The sequence below is a fragment of the Pan paniscus genome, chromosome 1 (genome assembly GCF_029289425.2).
Source record: "Pan paniscus chromosome 1, NHGRI_mPanPan1-v2.0_pri, whole genome shotgun sequence".
Lineage (NCBI taxonomy): Eukaryota > Metazoa > Chordata > Mammalia > Primates > Hominidae > Pan > Pan paniscus.
The window spans coordinates 90719750-90739155 of record NC_073249.2 but is presented as its reverse complement, the minus strand read 5'-3'; the positions used below and the strand labels follow the sequence as shown (position 1 = coordinate 90739155).

Sequence of the window (19406 nt, the reverse complement as noted above, 5' to 3'; positions counted from 1 at the left end):
TCAGAGAAATGCAAATCAAAACCACAATGAGATACCATCTCACACCTGTTAGAATGGCAATCATTAAAAAGTCAGGAAACAACAAGTGCTGGACAGGATGTGGAGAAATAGGAACACTTTTACACTGTTGGTGGGACTGTAAACTAGTTCAACCATTGTGGAAGTCAGTGTGGTGATTCCTCAGGGATCTAGAACTAGAAATACCATTTGACCCAGCAATCCCATTACTGGGTATATACACAAAGGATTATAAATCATGCTGCTATAAAGACACATGCACACATATGTTTATTGTGGCACTATTCACAATAGCAAAGACTTGGAACCAACCCAAATGTCCAACAATGATAGACTGGATTAAGAAAATGTGGCACATATACATCATGGAATACTATGCAGCCATAAAAAATGATGAGTTCATGTCCTTTGTAGGGACATGGATAAAGCTGGAAACCATCATTCTTAGCAAACTATCACAAGGACAAAAAACCAAACACCACATGTTCTTACTCATAGGTGGGAATTGAACAATGAGAACACGTGGACACAGGAAGGGGAACATCACACACCATGGCCTGTTGTGGGGTAGGGGGAGGGAGGAGGAATAGCATTTTGAGATATACCTAATGTTAAATGACGAGTTACTGGGTGCAGCACACCAACATGGCACATGTATACATATGTAACTAACCTGCACATTGTGCACATGTACCTTAAAACTTAAATTATAATTTTAAAAAAAAAAAAGTAAAGTCATTCGGCATTAGAAATTCTTCTGAAACTGTATTAAGGTCCCCTGAATGCTATAGGGAGAAAATTCAAGAAGGAAAAGGTACTGAATTTTTTTTAAGCTGCATAAAGAGAAAGATATGTGAGTACAGAAAAAAAATTGGATTTGACTATCAAGTTATTTTTTGTGTTATTTTAGTGAGAGTTGTTTCAGAAATGAATGAGAAAAATGAGTAAGTGGCCAGAAAATGGCAATAGCTTGTATGGACTGTAGTTAGCAGAAATATAGCTGTCAAGGGAAGAACAGAGATAGGGCAAAACATCTTGGAAGGCTGTGTAGTAGCAGAAAAAAGTTATTTTAAAAACGGAGGAGACAGGTGCATTTGTGTGTGCACAAGAGAGAGAAAGACACAGAGAGAGGCTGAAGGCCAAGAATCGACAAAAAGTTCACAAAGAATGAGGCTTAAAAAAGATCAGATTAGGATTCTAGAGGCATTAGAAAAACGTGGTCTGGAGAAAAGGTATAGTTAACCTTAAGGAAGAAAAACACCTCCTGAGACAGGGCAGAAGAGGTGGGAAGATAGGAAAAATAATAATATATCAAGTATAACAAATAAATTTTGTATCCAAGATTTTTTTATAAAACAGAGAAGCACCAGGCTATCCAGTAATATATGGTTTCTCCAAGAGGCTCTGAGTCAAGTAAAGTGTAACTATTGACTCTTTCTCCTAAATTAGTGGATTATTCTTTGGACAAGGAAAAAATATGGAGGACATAGAAGTTCAAGAGCAATCATTCAGGCTCAGAGCTTTTAAAATAAAATGGTTAAAAATATAAAAGAAAAGGAAAACAGCTGAGGCCATGTTGACCTTACTAGACTTCTAGATCAGGATGACATTTTAGACACAGCTTTGAATTTCACTGACACACACACACACACAAAGACACACACACACACCTTTCCCCGTGCAGTGTCTTGCTTCATTTTGTTTCCTGCTTTATTACAAACAAATTCAAATTTAAATTTGACAGAATAAGATAAGTTATTTACCCATCACTTAGGTGCAATAAATGTTAACATTTTGCCTTAACTGCAAAATTGTATGTATGTTTGTGTCCCTGTATAAATTTATTGATGAAGCATTTGAAACCGGGTTAGATATCATGATATTTAACCACTAACTACATCAGCATACATCTCCTAAACTAAGAAAAATCTCTTATACAGCCTAAATACCTTTATTATACCCAGAAACATTATCAAAAATATCTTGATATCCCCCAACATCCAGGCCATACTCAAATTTCCCAAACTGAACAACAAACACTTTAGTAGTTAGCTTTTTCAAACTAGAATCCAATCAAGGCTTATGCACTGCATGTAGTTGTTCTATATCTTTTGCTAATTTTAAACCAGAATAAAACAAAGCACAGACTGTGGTTTTGTATCCCCTTGACATGGGCATGTTAAAGAGTCTCAAACAACAGCTTTATAAAATTACCACTTTCCTGATTTGTTGTACAGCATTGTTTAACACATACCTGTGTCTCCTGTACTCCTTATGTATTGGGAATCTGAACAAAACTCTTGATTACACACAGATAAAACATTTGAGGTAAGGGTAATTCAAAGGCAGTGATGTTACTTCATAATGCATTACCTCAGGAGGCACACAATGTCAAGCTGTCCACTGTCAGTGAGGTGTAGTTTCATGATGACAGTTTTATTTTAAAGGGTACTTCACCCATTATAAAGAGCAAATATCTGTAGGGTGGTACTTAGGACTCATTCTAATAGAATATTAGCAAATATTCTATTTCCTAAAATGTTTTTACCTAATGGTTCCAAAATTCATTGATAATTCTTTCCTGAACCAATTATTTCAGGATATCAAAGTGGTGACTTCTACCGGTATTATTCCTTCTACACTTATTTGCTGGGAATCTTCTGCAATACTCACAGAGCTCGTCCTTTAAAACGCAATACGGTTGTCATTTGGGCTATTCACCAATATTCTGGTGTTTGGGTTTTTTTTTTCCTTCTGCATACATAACGGGTGTATTAATCAGTTTTTGCATCGGTAACAAACAATCCGGAATCTTAGTTGCATATAATGACACAGATTTCTTGCTCACAGGTCTGTGATTTGGCTGAGGCCCAGCTGTGGCTCTGGTGTGCTTTGTTCCAGTCCCTAGTTTGGCATTACATATCTCTCACACCAGAACTCCGAATAAAGAAGCAATGGCTCCTTGGGATCCGCTCCTCTTTTACTGGATGGTATGAGTGCCAAAGAGTGAAAGCATGAGACACCTCCCTAAGTGAGTATGACATGAATCAGAACGCTTGTAACCCCAGGAGAGACATGCAGTGAAAGTGAAAAATACACTTTTTAGCTTTGAGCCACCGAGATTTTGAGGTTGTTTGTTACTGCAGCATAACCTCTCTATCCTGACAAATACAAACAGGGTGAAGCTTAATTATTTCCTTTTAATTACTAATTTTCAGAGTAAGGAGTTGGTGTACTAATAACCTCTACTGTGGCAAATAATCTTATATTTTATCTTTCCCTTTTTCCTTTTTTTGAATGTCATTTTGGACTTGGACATTTTTGTTAATATGATCAATCACAAACATTATTTTTTTGATGCTCATATTGTCCCAAACTCAGTCAGTGACAGCCCCTTCAAGCTGTACCCTTTTGTCAAGACCCCAATTGTTCTCTAGAAACTCCTGATACAATAGGAGATCTTAAAATCACTGTAAATATTCCCTGTCTGAAACCTAGAATCAGCCAGTTCCATAAGGAGCCCTAGTTCTTTTTAGAGAGAGTGGTATTTTAGAAAACAATAACTGAATGTCAGGTGTGCTCAATACTACTGGTTCATAATGGTTTCTAAGTTCTTTCATTGGACAGAGTGGATAAAGCATGTATTTTCGTTCTCTCCCCCACCCTATGTGTGTGTGTGCATGTGTTTGTGTGTGTGTGTGTGGGTGTGTGTGCCACTCTCTGTCTCTGTTTCCCTATCCCTCTCTCTTTTTCTCCACATATGCACACTCACACATACAGAGAGACTTATAGATTATATGTAGATAAATTAGAGATACATTATATAGATGAATTATATTTCATATAATACATGATATACATTATATAGATCATGTGTAGCATTATGTTATATATAATCTTATGTTCATACTAACATTTACAACTTAGATTTGATTTTATAGAGTTATCTCCCCTCCTAATTTCTTTGTTTCTATATTTATTTCTCTTTTCTCATACATTGAAAACACTGTATCCTGATGTTATTAACCTATTTATTTATTTGCTTTATTCTAGAATATACATAAAATAATTTCAAAATTATAATATCAAGAATAAAACTACTGGGTTAAGTTTACGATTTCCTTGAGTACTTTTCATCCTGAAAAATTGTGCCACCAAAAGACGTATAGTAAAAGGTCCTGTGTGCAAAATACACTTAATATAATTCCTTTAATTGTACAGTCATGTTATCTATTAGATATGCAATTCAGTCAATTTTTTAGCCTTTAATTAGGAAGACAAGACATGCAATTTTTCTTACACAAGCATCCTAGGACAGCTTGTTCTCTTGCCCTTCTGTGACTGCCTGTGTCATTATCACAGCTATTGTTCTGTCTTTTGCTCCTAAACTGTCGTCTCGTGCCACAGAGCTGGCTGTCAAAAACGTTAAGGATTAAGTATTCTTATTCCAGTTGATGAAAATCCTTCATCATTATAACCCTTGAACCAGATCTAGAAGATTGGATTAGCATGTGTAAAACTGCCATTGAGGGGAAAGCACTCAATTGCAAGGAAAATAAGAATCAATGGAGAAATGGAGAAGGAGAAGGAATTACAGCTCCACAGAAAAGGCTAGAGCCCAGCGTGACTGTTGGAAGGAAAGGCTGGTTATGGACATCCAGTGTTGTAAATACATTCTAGAGAAGGCTGAAGGAGTCAGAAGGCATGATCAACTGTGTTCCAGTCAAACAGAAGCTCAAACAGAAGGAAATGCATTTACCCCACAACAGAAAAACAACACTGGCAACAACTGATTCTTATTTAGCAGTTACTAGTCCAATAATTTGCTTCTATTAGGTCATTTAATTCCTTTGATGAATGTATGTGGTAAGTCCTATGATTGTTTCTATTTTACCAATGAAGAAACTGAGGTAGAGAGAAATATTGTAACTTAACCAGCCTCCTAAAGACTGTAAGTGGCAGAGCCAAGATTCAAACCCAGAGATTCTCAGCCAGAATCCAGCACATCATAGCAAGCTCTTTCCCCAAGAGCAAGATATTCAGCTGTGGAAAGCTAAAGAATTATTCAAGACAAATGAGTTCTCTATTGCCTGTATAAACTAGTGATGGGAAGCACTGAGGGAGCCCTCAAAAACCATGTTTTCAATTCCAGTTAAGCCACTTAATCCCTAAGTAACTGTAGAGTAATTCTTATTTAGAAGCCATCATCTTAGTCAATACTACTGCTCAAATAACACACTGTGACAATTGTTTTAGGTACAAACACTACTTGATCATATTGTGAGTGTACCTGTGAACACAATTTATATAAATGTATAAATGGGAAAATTATAAGATCTCAGAGACCAGTTTGACGTGCTTTTGTAAGCATGCTTTTTTTCCCCTAAATTTTTGGTTCTTTGTTTACTTATTTTGTGTGTGTAATTTGATCTACTTCAACACCTGCGCTCTCAGTTTTCTCTCCTATCCAAGTATCTATACCTAGGCTCCCAGCACATAGCTTGGTTTTAGGTAGAAACCACTCTCTGAGTGTCCTGTGCCAATCTTATAGACCAGGTAATGACTGCAGGGTGCTCCATTGACAAAGCTGACATTTCAAGGGCACTCTGCCAATTGGAAAGTCAGAACTAAACAAGAAACTGATCCTATGTATGCAAAGTGTGAGAAAGTATCCTTTCTCTTGGCTCTCAATTTAAAATCATGTCACTGAAACTTAAAAGCCTTTACTGTTTATACCTTTTCCACTTCCAGCACAGGAGTTTAAGCCCACAAACATCTGTCCTTGATTTCTACTCAGCTTCTTGGTTATTCCCATGCAGTCAAATCAAACAGAAAAATAAAATAAATTAATAAAATAATCATTACTCCTCTGTTCTCTTGCTCTTTGTTGATTTCATTATTCATTTGAAGATACGATCAGAAAGAAAGCAGAAAGAACCTGGGGAGAGAAGTTAAAGAGTAAAGGGTACAGATCAAGCAAAAAGGCCAGCAGATCTCAATTTGCAGAACACAGAGTCATCTCAGGAGAAAGTTGAGTAATATCAGTAGTTGCATTAATCTCAGTGACACTAGTTGCTATATCAACCAAAAATCCCAATGGTTTAACACTAAAAAGAAGAATGTTTTGCTCACATTCCAGTCGGATGTAAGTGCTCCTGGTTTGGTGGCTCTCTTCCAAGCAGTGACTCAGACACAGTTTCCATCATTTCTCTGGCCATCTATCTTCAAGATTTGTTTGCCAATATTGCCACTGGCATCAATATCCAGTAAGCTGACAAGAAAAAGCAGAGAAAGAGCATCTGCTTTTTAACCACCCTGGCCTATAAAAGATGTGTCACAGCCATGCCCATGCCATTGGCTTCCATTCCCAACTGGAAGCAAGGGAGTCTGAAAGCAGTGGCCCCTGGATGGGAAGCATGACTTGCTGGTGTAAAGTTAGCTGTCCAGACCACGATTGCTGTAGGAGGATTACTTGGGACACAGTCCTGGGATCCACTTGTTCAGAAAAACAATGGCACTGAGAAGGAACGCAAAGGAACAAAGATCAAAGGCTGCCATCTCTCAAAGACCTTGGTTCTCGGCAGAACAAACCAGCCTGAGTCAAAATTGTGAAGTCACCTGCAGAAGGCCTTTCCTCTCTTCTTTATGCCTTGCTCCTCTCATGTGTTCTCTTGATAGGCATTTACTATTTTCACGGTGACCCCAAGTTCTTTGGGCCACCCTATTTAGTGGCAATTCTGGCCCATTCGCTCCATACATTGCTAGGTGACCAGTTAGTCAAGAGCTTAGATGTCTACAGTTGTGTTATGCCCTGTTTTTGATAACATTTGCATCTTAATGTTCCTAAATCAATTAACCTGAGGCTATAAAAACTTTGGTCTCCCTGAAAATGATTTAGTCATTTCATCATAGTCTAATTTAGGAGAAATGTGACAGGCAGAGAATCCTTTGGAAACCCCTCAAGTCACTGTACACAAGTGGCTTCCTATTATGCAGGAGTAAAGTCAACCCACAAATGAAATAGTAAGACTAATAAAATCTCTGTCATTATCATAGTTATTTATAGCTTACAAGCCCTTTAATATTTACATACAAATAAAAACACCATTATAAAAAAAATACTCTCTGCATTTCCCTGATGAGAAAACTGAGACTTGGATAATCTAAATTGCTTTCCTAAAGTCACAAGACTTGCAAGGAGTAGGCTAAAGGCTGAAGCCAAGAGACCTTAACTCATAATTCAGTGCTTCGTCATAATTCTGAGGGAAGTTGGCCCTTTCTTGTGATATCCAATATTTCTAAGGTATTTAGCAGTCTCTGTCTTTCAAATTACTTCAAGCTAAAAGTATCCTGTTGTTCTGTTTTCCAACTTCGTTGTATATTTGAGATTCATTTCCTTGTTTTCTCTATTACCTCAGTCTGTGTTCAGATGTTCTTCTTTCTTCATCTATAAATGTTTCCTGATAGTTAAGTATCTGGGAAAAACGATTCGTAGTTTGGCAAAAGTTAGATGGCTGGTATTAGTGAATTTGCTTCACAGTCCATAGAAAGCTGCCCAGATTTATTGCTGTGCATCCTTCCCACCCATCCACCAATCCTCGCCAACCTGCAACAAGCGGGTGTTTCACACTTTCCATTCTTTTTAAATCACAACAGCTAACTGAACAAGTGCTAAACCACAGTGTTGGAAGGTAGCAGGAAAGCCAGTAAAGACCTACGACCTGCCACATATAGTCAAAAGAAGACTGTAGTTATAAACAAGATAACAGTAGATTTTTTTCTCAAATACCCATACAAATTCACTCTATTACACAGCAGGGCTGGGGTATATTTGCCACTAACTATGCTAAGGAGAAAATCTGCCTCATTTACTCCATTTTCCCAGATTCTTTATTTTGCTCAAGACACTGTTCCATTCTCATTCCGTATCTGTCTCTTTCTCACACCCCTAACTCCTTTCAATCACTCCCTCATAATCTCTGTCCTCCCTTTCATTTTTGTCTTCTAGAAATTCTTACCTAATTATTAATGCTTGTTCCTAATATTTCTGCTCATTGCTTACTCTCAAAATGTACCATATTACATCTCTTTTTTTAAAAAATGATATTTTATGATAGTAAAACTGAGAATGAGCTTCTAGAGTTTGCCTTGGCAAACTACAAGCAAAATTCAGCCTGCAATGCAGTTTGATATGGACTCCAAGATGAAAATGTTTTTTACATTCTCAAAGAATGGTAAATAAAAACAAATAGTAATATCCGACAGAGACAGAAGGACCCAGAAAACCTAAAATATTGTTCTCTGGCCCTTTCTGGAAAAAGCGTCCTAGCCCCCATTCTAGACTATGTAAAACCTCTGTTCTCTCGTCTATTGCTGTCCTCTGTAATCTTTACTATTCTTTGGAATCCTCTCCCCAGTTTATTTACTAAAGTAGAGGCTACAGTGTTATAGGGCAACCAGATGCAAACAGGAACTGAAACGTAAGGCTCCTAGTATCTTTCTTCATGTGGCATGACGATTATTAGAAGAGTTAAAAATCTCCTTTTATTTCAGTTTTCTGTTTTGAGAGTAACGTATTTTTGGTTACAGAGAACAACCCCTCAGATCACAGCCTTGACCTTCCCAGTGTTTCAGAGGTCCATTGAAGAACCACCAGCGCACCTCTCTCCCCAGCCCAGTAGAGCAGGAGGAAAACAGGTGAGATGGTGATGACGTTGGAGGCAGCAAGAAGGTTGTGCAGGAGAAAAGTCTGAATAATTTACCTTCCAGGTGCATCTTAGGTGGTGGCAAGGGATCTTTCCAAACCACATCAAGCTAGAAACTGATTTTATTATTTTTCCCACCTTCGAGTGATGCTTCCTCTCTGCTTTTGACTCCCCTGTTAGCAGGCTGAGGTGCAACTGGAGAGGTAAAGTGTCTGGGAGGCAGCGATAGCAGTGTCCCCAGGGAACAGGCTATTGGCATGCTGGTTGTGCTGCCAAGCCTGACTGCTTCTCTGAGACAAGTATCAGAGCCAGAGTATGTTGTGAGTTGGTAACAGCATATCCCGGGAAAGCCTCCACTAAAAATCGTGACCATTATGAGAGGAAATATGCTCCCAGTCAGCAAAACGGTATAAAAGCAAAATAATAGATAAGCAACAATACACTGGAACATGCTTTATAGCAAAGACCTACCTAACCGTAGGCACATATTAGCTGTAGAACAAGCTAAATTCACGTGCTTAGCCAGAGGCTGTGAGCTTAGATTTAGGAGACAAACATAACAACATTTCTCCTACTAGAATGTAAGTCCATATAGTGATTTTCATTTTTAAATAAACATTTATTGAGCCTACGTGAACTGTTATATTTTAATCTAAAGCTGAGACAGGGTAAGTCACTTGTTAAGCGCCACATGGTTATAAGTGACAATACAAAGAATTAGAGGGCCAGGGAAAGCCAGAGAGAGAGAGAACAGATGAATTTAGACAGATGTGGCTTTGACTGTCAAATCTGCTACTTAGAAGCTATGAAATTTTGTCCAAGTTACTCACTTCTCTGAGCCTTAGTTTTCCCATTTCTAATGTGGGAATAATATCTACTTTTCATGGATTTTGTGAAGATTAGAGGCTGTTTTTCTAATGTGAATGGTTCATGGCTGACCCTTTAGAGAAAAAGAGGAGAGAGGAACGTGTGTAAGTAAAAAGTGCTTACTCCAGGAAATGCAGGGGTAAGGTTGGCCTGTGTGTCAAGGCATCAGAATTTCAGGTACAGTTACATCCAGATTTCCATGACCTTTGTGGACAAGAGATTAGAAAACATGCAGTTCTCACAGTCACTCCTACTGTGACTATAAGAATTCATGGCTACAAAAAACACTTCCATTCTAGGGCCAGGAATTCTGAGCAAAACATTTGCAAGTCAGTCCACTCCAATCTATTGCTTGATGGCCATTCTAGACCCTCGAAAGCTGTGTGCAAAGGAATGTTCCTTCATTTCTGCCTCTAACTTGAATCTCTTGTTTTCTGACATTCTCAGCTTTTCAAAAGCCTTCTGAACACATTCGTGTGATGAGAGCTATTTCCTGTCTGAGAATGGAAGTCAGGGAAGGAAGAAGGAAAATGCAAGACTAAACTGCCACTGGCCTGGGAGTCTCCACCCATTTCCTGCACTGTGGCCACTGCTATAGGTAGTTACCAGGTAATATCTCTTCCTCCAGTTTGCAAAGTCTCTGGTATTATCAGTTATGAAAATGTAATCTAAAATTGATAGAATAGGCCGGGCACGGTGGCTCACGCCTGTAATCCCAGCACTTTGGGAGGCTGAGGGGGGCGGATCACGAGGTCAGGAGATCGAGACCATCCTGGCTAACATGGTGAAACACTGTCTCTACTAAAAATACAAAAAAAATTAGCTGGGTGTGGTGGCGGGTGCCTCTAGTCCCAGCTACTCGAGAGGCTGAGGCAGGAGAATGGCGTGAACCTGAGAGGCGAAGCTTGCAGTGAGCTGAGATGGCACCACTGCACTCCAGCCTGGGTGACAGAGCGAGACTCCGTCTCAAAAAAAAAAAAAAAATTGATAGAATTACTTTAGAAAGCAAGAAAGCATACCCTGGTGAAACCGAACAGGAATATAAACTATGACTCAGCAATCCAATTCCCAAGTGTATAATCTGAAATTGCTTGCTCTAGGAGATATAAGATTATTCCAACAGCATTGTTTATAATAGACAAAAAACCTGGAAAAAAACTGCATGTCCATCAAAGGCAGAATGCATTAATACATTGTGTTATACTCACACCATGGAGCATTATCCATTAATGAACATAAACTGTTGTATATTCAAGAACACGGACAAACCTCAAAACACAATGGTAAAGGGGCCAAAAACAACTCATATAAGAATATGTTTCCACTTACATAAAGTTTAAAAAGCAAAACAAAGTAATATATTATTTGGGGATAGCTATATGTGAAATAAAACTATAAACAAGCCAGGGGATGATTGGTTACCTACCCCTAGGGACTGAGAAAGAATGCAATTGATGAGGTTCACCCGAGAGTCTTCAAAGAACTAGTGATGTTCTCATTTTAAGCTGACTGGTAGGATCCTGAGTGTTTATTTTATTATTGTGATTATACTTTCTAAATGGTTCATATACATTCCATATACCCTAGGGTATGTATAATTTATTTCACAATAAAAAATTAATGTAACCCAAATGTGCACGGGGCCCTTAGGGTCGCCTCTGCTCTCACGCCACACTATCTTGAGTCAAGTAACAGATCAGTGTCAGCCCTGACTAGTGTTATGGTCTGAATGTCTGTGTCCCCACAAAATTCCTATGTTGAAATCCTAATCCCAATGTGATGGCGTGGGGCCATTGGGAGGCAAAGTCTCTGGTATTATCAGTAATGAAAACACAATTTAAAATGGATAGTATCACTTTGGGAAGCAAGAAAGAATACCTTGGTGAAGCTGATCAGAAATGTAATCTATGACGCAGCAAAACTATTCCCTGTTGGGATCCTTAATGGGATCCCTAATGGGATTTCATAAGTGCTCTTATGAAAGAGGGACAAGGAAGTTTGTTCCTTGTTTCCACCACATGAGGACATAGCCATCTATGGGTCAGCAAGTGGGCCCTCACCACACACTGTATCTGCCTTGACCTTGGACTTCCCAAGGCTGGATTTCTCATAGCCTCCAGAACTGTGAGAAATAAATTTCTGTTGTTTATAAACCACCAGGTCTGTGGCACTTTGTTGTAGCAGCCCTTTCCCTGGAGTATTCATCTCCCTACTTCTTATGTCACCAACTGAAAGTGCCTTCTTTTTCATCTTAACCAAAGTTAGTCTGCCCATGAGTCTCTGCTGCAATCTCTTAATCTGTTCCCTTCATAACAAACTCATTACAAACTGCAACAACTTTGTTTACTTGTTTCTGTTTCTTTTCTTTTTGTCAGTCTCTCCTAGTAGAACACATGCCTCTGGAGAGTCAGGACTTTGTATGTCTTGTTTATTGCAACCTCCCCATCTCTCAGCACAGTGCTTAGTATAAAATAGTTGCCAGATATGGTGATAGGAGTGTGATAATAAAAAATGTATCATAAACCCACAATAAAATAATTGCTTTGTTATAAATTGTCATCTTATGTGCCAAGGCTTACACACACACACACACACACACACACACACACACACCACCCCAAGCCCTGCCATTTTTCTGCATGACTCTGGGGCTACACGAGTGGCCTGTCCAGAATCCTGTCTTCTCTTTCCTTTGAGTTTTCTATCTCCATTAAACTTCTATTTGCCTTTACTGCAACCACTAATCCAGATTTTTGTGTGTGTTTAAAGTAATAAATATTCTGTACTTGGAGAATGGCCTAGTATCGTTACAGCGAGTTCACTCAATTACTCCCACTCTTTTGACTGCTTTTGACCAAGCCAGTAGTCCTCTATCCGACTTCTTCACCTCTATGGCCTTCCATGGAAAGCCACTTGCCAGTATCCTAACCCCCTCTGCCTTTGTCCTTCCTTCACTCCCACACCCCCTCTTTCCAGGATCTAGATACTTTAACTCTCAGCTTCCTCAGTGTTTGCACCCGGGCTGCTAATCATTGCTAGGGAAAATCACACAACTATAAATTCATGACAATAAACTTCATCTGGTTCTCCACACTGCTCCACAAACTACATTTCCTAGTCAGCTCACTCTTCATATTTTAATAATGATACTTCAAGATTTCTTCACTCCCCTTGTATGTTTGATCCCTCTACATTGGGACACATTCTCAGCAAATAACCCACATTGTTACCTCACAGAAATTATCGAGTCCACTTGTCAGAAACTCATCCAATCTCCTAACTGCAGTGGGTTGAACAGTGGACCCCAAAAAGACATGCCCAGGTTTTAACATTTAAAACCTATGAATGTGACCTCATTTGTAAAAAGCATCTTGCAGATGTAATTAATGTAAGGATCTTAAGATGAGATCATTGTAGATTTAGGGTGGGCCTGGAATCCAATGGCAGGCATCCTTACAGAGAAATGCAGAGAGAGATCTGAGACACCGAAAAGATGGCCAGGTAAAGACAGAGGCAGAGTTTGGAAGTATGCAGATCCAAGCTGAGAAGCTTGTTCAGAGGAGTGAAAATCTGCTTACATCTTGACCTTGATTTTGGACTTCTGGGTTCCAAAACTTTGACAGAATAAATCTCTGTAATTTCTGAGGCACCCAGTTTGGGGAAATTTGTTATGGCATCTCTAGGAAATTCATGATGCTAACTAAGCTGACACCTGCATTTGTATCTGCTCTATCCACCTTCTCTTCAGTTACGGTACTAAGGGTTAAGTCTACAGCCAGGTTGTGAACCCAACAATAGGACACTGTGGTTAATGGTGCAAGTCTCAAGCTAGATTGACTGGGTATCAATGCTGTCTCCACCACTTACTATGTGATGTTGGTTACTCAGAGTACCATTCTATGCCTCAGTTTCCTTATCTCAAAAAAACAGGATAACAATAAAAAGTACCTCTGTAGGAGAGGCTGTGTAGGAATTAAATGGAATCATGCCCTCAGAACAGTTACTGAATAAGAAGGGAACAACTTTCATTACTACTATTATCATTATCTCTGGCTGCCTCCTCAAATACTAAACTATCTATTGATTACTCCTCTCTCTTGTTCCTTCAATGTTTTTCTTTATGAGATAACTTCCATGAGCATTTAAACATTCACTACCATTCCCTATCAAACAAACCACTCCCTAAACCACACACTTCTCCCTCCAGCTCCCATCCCATCCACTAACTCCATTTCGCAACAAATGTTTTAATTGTATACACTCCTTGTTTCTTCCTCACTTCTCACTCACTTGGGAACTCACTAATGTCCACTTCTGTCACTCCACTGAAGCTTCCCTTGACAACCCATGTATTACCAAATCCTAAAGGAAACGTCAGCCCTTATCAGCAACATTTGACCCTGTGTCTCGTGCACCCTTTTTTAAAAGCATCTTTTCATTGATTCTGGCCCCAGCCCTCCTAGATTTCTTCCTGCCTATCTGGCCAGTCTCATTTGCTCGCTTCTACCTCCTCTGATGATTCCTTAAATGATGGGTTCCTCAGGGCTTCTTCTTAGCCATTCTTCTTTTCTTATCTTACCTTCTATGAGATATTGACCACTCCCAAGACATCAATTTACTCACAACAGACTGATCATTCCTAACTTGTATTTCTGACCTAGATTTCTCTTCACAGTTCCAGGCTCATATATCTAGCTGCCCATTAGACATATCTACTGGTACATATTTGACACCTCAAATTCAACATGTCTAAAGTGGAAATACTCATCTTCCCTGGCCTTTCTGAGAATCTACTTTCACTACCTATCCCCTTTCTCATTAAAAGGCACTTCCATTCACTCATTTGCTCAAGCCAGAAAGCCGGGAATCATCCTGGGCTCTCCTTTTCCCTTTGCCTCTTACAGCTGATTTCCACTGAGTCTTATTCATTTGATATATTAAATGACCCTCAGTTTTATCCTCTTCTCTCTCTTTCTCTCCACTTCTCTAATACAAGCCAACACCATATCACATATACCCTCAAACTGTCTCCAACCTAGCTTCCCTTCAGTCTTTCTCCAAATTCTCCTGGAATACTTTTTTCAAACTGTATTCCAAACTATAAATCTAAGCCTGGTCACCACACACACACACACACACACACACACACACACACAAACGCACACACACACACACTCTTCAAATCTGTCATTGGCTGGTATTTTCTCTTAGGATAAAATCCTAACTCCTTAAGAAGGTTTATCAGTTCCTCCACAATCTGGCTCTCGGCATTAGATGTCAGTCTCACAGACTGCCTGGAGTGCTTTTTTTCTCTCCTTCCTTCACAGCTTAATGCCACTTCTTCCAGGAAGCCCTGATGATCCTCCAGCTTCCAGATGTTCCATGGTGTTCTCTGTACTTCCCCTAAGAGTGAACCCTCCATAATGTGTTGGGATGACCTAATCAATGTCTGTCTTCCACACTCCAGAGCAAGCAGTGTAAGACCCAGAACCATGCCTGTCTTATTCCCAATGCATCTCCAGTGCCTCTCAAAGTTCCGGACCCACAGCAGGCACTTCATAAAGACTGGATGAGTAGATGAACTAATGCTATTTTCCTTGGGGAATGATTCGGTACACTTTATACTGTGTTTCTCTAAATTCTGTGTGTATCATGACTGAATTTGTGCATATATATATGTATATGTATACATATGTGTGTGTATACATATATAATGATCATAATTAAGAGTTTTTGACTGAATTACAGGAGAAGTAATTAGAATAATTTATCTCTGAACTTTGTCATACAGTACATTTGAAGGAAAGAAATTATTTAATGAAAATCTAGAAATTGGGAGCAGTTTAGTAGCGTGATGCAAGGATCTTGGAGGAAAAGTTTTAAAGGACACTATACTCAGGTTAAGACAAGACTATTTAAAAAAATAATTTGTAGCAGATTAGATTCCTTAGAGATCAGCTTGGAAACTATGAAGACATATTCATTTCAGTTAGAGAACCTAGAGTAGAATAACTTGGGATAGAAAGTGGGCAGACAACAAAATCCAAATTTTAGGAGACTGTTCAATAATACTGCTCAATCTACACAGTTGGATCATCTGTACTTTAAACACCTTTAACAGATAATCTATTTCTTATTAATGGTATTTCAGATAAAAGTCTGAAATTTTATTTCTCTTCTTGAATATATAGATCATGGATGAGATTTACAGACAACACATGTATTTAAACAGGCAAGACGTGGTATTTCACCAAAAGACCAAAATCAAGTCGGGAAAGAACATATTTTAATGTTCCTGCTTTGACCCCAAAATACAGAAAATAAAATAGTATCTGAAAAACATGAAACTCAAACTTCATGGGGGCAAATGCTGTGTGTGCAAAATCACTGACTTGCCAGGCGTGGTGGCTCACGCCTGTAATCCCAGCACTTTGGGAGGCTGAGTCAGGTGGATCAACTGAAGTCAGGAGTTCAAGACCAGCCTGGCCAACATGGTGAAACTCCATCTCTACTAAAAATACCAAAAAAAAAAAAAAAAAAAGAAAATAGCTGGGAGTGGTGGCGGGTACCTGTAATCCCAGCTACTCAGGAGGCTGAGGCAGGATAATCACTTGAACCCGGGAAGCGGAGGTTGTAGTCCGTGGAGATTGCAGTGAGCGGAGATTGCGCCATCGTACTCCAGCCTGGACAACAAGAACAAAACTCTGTCTCAAAGAAAAAAAAATGACTTTACCAAGAAAAAAGATATTTTATTTAGAGTTTGCATTGGAAAAGCTGGCTGGTGACATTGTGCAAGCCTCCCAGCAGGTGGCGCCCTGAACCAATGAATGTGAAAAAGAACGGACTCAGACACACCCACATTTCAAGAATTAAAATCATCTCTTTTGCGATATATATATTCTGACCATACATTCAGTAGATTGTGGAATCCATATACTCTCGCCCTCTGTACAACACACACATACACATGCGTGTGGACACATTCCTCCACCAGAGAATAGAGTAACACCCTGTATTATGAAGGCAAACCTTAGCGAGCTGGACATACAAATTAAATAGACACCTATTAATATATGTATGTGAATTGCATCTGTTTATAAGAGGCAGTCCAGTACCTCCAAATGGGTCCTTAACACCGCCTAGTAAATATTCTGCATTTCTCTGCTATATTATTATCATCCTCTCACTCTCCACAGTAACTAATCCCAATTTCTCTGCTGTTTTCAAACATCCAACACCTTCTCTTTTTCTCAGTTATTCTCTGTTCAAGACATGGCTACTTACTTTAAAAGAAGAAGGATAGCCACTGCCATCAGATGGAATTTCCTCATCTTCCAGATATCAACATGCAAATCTTCATCTAAACATCTACCTTCTTTCCTTCCAAGGGTCACGGAGGAGCTGGCCCTCCAGCTACACACTGCTAATGCCTTCTCTGGCACTCTGATCCCCTATCACATTCCCAAAAACCTTGGCTTCTATTTATGTACTTGCTCTTGTTCTCTCTCTCTCTTTCTCTCTCTCTTAATGATTTCCTTCCCAATAGCTTTCACAGAAACTCAAGTATCTCCCACTAAAAAAACAATTAAGATGTGTGGAACTACAGATACAAGTTTGGTCACGAGTTGATCACTGTTGAAACTGAGTGGTGGGTAAATGAGGATTCATAATGCTATTCTCTCTAATTTTATTTATGTTGGAGAGTTACCATAACGAAAAGTTTTAAAGTAAGGGAAAAAAGATATTTTTGTTTGACTCCTCATAGCTTCCTCACCACCCTCTCTTCATGTCTTCATGCCCACACTTCTAAAAGTTGCCTATATGCATTCTTTGTTTCCTTACCTCCCACTCCCTCTGCAACTCCCTCCATCTGCTTTTTTTACCTGACACTCCAGAGAAACTAAAACAGCTATCACCCTTGACTTCCATGTCACATAATCTAGTGGATACAGTTTAGTTATCATCACTATTGACTTCTCAGCAGCATAGGATACTCAAACAAGTTTCTCCTTATATACTTCTTTCCCTGGGCTTCAGAAATTATAATATTCTGCTTTTTCTTCTACCTCTCCCCACTACTTCTCCGACTCCTCTTACTCTGTTATTAAATGCTGAAGTTCCTCTTAGCTCATTCTTAGGCCCTTTCTCTTCTCACCCTGTACTTTTTCCTATGTGATCTTATTCATACTCTTGGCATTAAATTCCACCAACATGCATATGACTTCCAAAATTAAATCAGCAATTCAGACCTGACCTGACTCTCACCTTCATACGTGTGTGACATCTCCTCTACTATATCTCAAAAGCACCTCAAAATTAGAAGCTCCAAACTGAACTCACCATTTTCTCCCCAAAACTTGGCCTTCTTCGAGTGTTTCTGATCTTAGCGAATGGTGTGCAAACCAGAAATCTTAGAGCCTTTCTTGTCAACTCTTTCCCCTTTGTACCATTTCTAATCCATCAACAAATCCTGCATGTTTTAGCTCATAAATACTTCTAAAACCCTTTTTCTTCTATATCTACCATTACCACCACCAGCACCATTATCACCCCCTTAATCCTGGCTAATATTGCTTTTCACAACAACCTCTGGTGGTAACTTCTAATTTAGCTCCAGCATCTATCCTGGCAGCCTTCCACTCTGTCCTCTGAGCAGCAGCTGGAGTAATCTTTCCAAAATGCAAATCCAATCATGTTATTCTTTGGCTTAAAATCTTTCAGTGGTTTTCCATTGTTTTTAGGATAAGGAGAGAAAAAGCTTACAGGGAATACAAGGCCCTTTGGGGCCTTGTCTCTCCAATCTCACTTCATGCGGCCTTCTCCCTCACTCTCTATTGTCAAACCAAACTCGCTTTACAGTCCTTCATCCGGCCGAGTGCGGTGGCTCACACCTGTAATCCCATCACTTTGGGAGGCGGAGGCGGGTGGATTACCTGAGGTCAGGAGTTCAAGACCAGCCTGGACAACAGGGTGAAACCCGGTCTCTACTAAAAATACAAAAATTAGCTGGGCATGGTGGCAGATGCCTGTAATCCCAGTTACTCAGGAGGCTGAGGCAGGAGAATCACTTGAGCCCGAGAGGCGGAGGTTGCAGTGAGCTGAGATCACGACATTGCACTCCAGCCTGGGAAACGGGGCAAGACTCTGTTGAAAAAAAGAAAGAAAAAAAAAAAAAGCCCTTCATGCACGGCATTCTCCCTCCCTCTACAAAAGCTTCATTTATGCTGTCTCTTTATAGAAAGCCCTTTCCTTCATTCTTTGCCTAGTTATTTCCTTATCTTTCAGATTCAAGTCAAGAGACACTTCCTGGGGGAAGCTGTCCTTGATCTTCCTGAAGAGGTCAACTCTCCCAGCCACAGAACTTCTTTGCTCCATGGATGTCTCCTTCATTTACCATTGCAGCTTTACATGTTTTTCTGTGATCACCTCTGTCTCATTTGTTCATCATTGTACTTCGCTCAGTTCTTAGCACACAGCAGGTACTATAAGCATTTGTTGAGTGAGTAAATGAATTAATGATTATTATTCATTCAACTCTGTCAGTTTTCCCTCTATTTAACCTGTCTCTAGATTACTTTCACCTTCATCTCTGAGTGGATAATCAGGGACTACCCCTCATTTTTAATATTAATATAGTTCTGTGCTTTTATAACTTATGCATGCCAGGATCCCATATGTGGGGCATGCCAGGCATCACTTTTACTCTAATATTTGGAGCCAGGTTATTATTTTTGTATTTTAAAAATGCAGACATAATGAAATAGAACCCTAAATCTAGAATGTAGCATAAAGTCTACGACTTCAGAGAAATGCTGT

General features: G+C 39.3%; 1 protein-coding gene across 8 annotated transcripts in view; it reads right to left on the bottom strand.

Annotated features, from left to right (window-relative positions):
- The window catches only part of AIM2 (absent in melanoma 2), a 110045-nt gene that overhangs the window by 53925 nt on the left and 36714 nt on the right, over window positions 1–19406 (bottom strand). For 5 of the 8 annotated variants that reach the window (XM_055112819.2, XM_055112822.2, XM_055112828.2 and 2 more), the window contains one exon: window positions 16160–16273. The exons of 2 other annotated variants lie outside the window; for them this stretch is intronic. The gene's annotated coding sequence lies outside the window, so the exon portion shown is untranslated. Of the gene's footprint in view, window positions 1–6150; window positions 6290–16159; window positions 16274–19406 lie in introns of all 8 variants that reach the window. One more of the 8 variants, XM_034938225.3, reaches the window with a different exon arrangement.